The 848-nt window shown below is 29.4% G+C and overlaps 1 protein-coding gene across 1 annotated transcript in view; it reads right to left on the bottom strand.

Moving 5' to 3' along the window:
• The window catches only part of LOC106685064 (large ribosomal subunit protein uL24), a 16,663-nt gene that overhangs the window by 686 nt on the left and 15,129 nt on the right, over nucleotides 1-848 (bottom strand). The gene's annotated exons all lie outside the window — the stretch shown is intronic.

Here is an 848-nt window from a genome sequence, read left to right as displayed (position 1 = left end):
ATAAATTTTGAAAAACGTTTAAATCACTTTCTCATTCATTAACCTATCCTATCCTCATGTTTCAATGTTTTTCATACTTGTCCAAGTTAGTTTTATGATTTCACTATTAATTTTTGCTGAAACACTTCTATTTTTTTTCTATTGTTCTATGCTTGAGTATTATTAAGGCCTTTTACTTTTGAATCAGAAAATTAAATCCGCATGGAGATCGGAATAGCCATCTGTAATATCCCAATTAAACAAGAGAAAATGTGGAAATACGTGGTACTAAAAAACTGGCCTGGTGTATGTCATTTAGTAAAATAAATTAGAATAAAAAAAATAAGAGTGAAGTAGACTCCTTCATAATGTATTTTGAATCATGTCTAAGAGGGTTAGAGGCACAATGCATAAGCTCTTGAATAGGGCAGAGGGAGGAAGACATTTCTCTCCTATATGTATCTTCTATTGTATTTCTGAGTCCAATGAAACATTTTTTAAGTCAAATGCAACCTTTTCCATTTCTATTGTAACTTTTTCAATTCAATTTTAAACTGTTCCATTTCAAATGTAACTTTTTCTACTTCAATTATTTCTTTTCTGTTTCATTAATAACCCAACTGGGCTTAAATAAATTCATAAAAAAGGTATTCTATCCTTATTTATTTAAAAATCTCGACAACTATTGAAATAATTTTGCCATATTCTTCAATATTTCAATATTATATATATATATATATAAGTTACAGTCAGCTGGTACTTCGATGTCAGCTGACTGAGCAGATCATGTGTATATATAAAGATGTGCTGAACCCAATAAAACCAGTATGTTACAGCAGTTCAAACGTGTTACATCTTATTCCTTCTTC

Source organism: Halyomorpha halys, unplaced genomic scaffold (genome assembly GCF_000696795.3).
Source record: "Halyomorpha halys isolate HHAL.00 unplaced genomic scaffold, Hhal_1.1 Scaffold654.1, whole genome shotgun sequence".
Classification (NCBI taxonomy): domain Eukaryota; kingdom Metazoa; phylum Arthropoda; class Insecta; order Hemiptera; family Pentatomidae; genus Halyomorpha; species Halyomorpha halys.
This window is presented reverse-complemented; position numbering and strand designations above follow the sequence as displayed.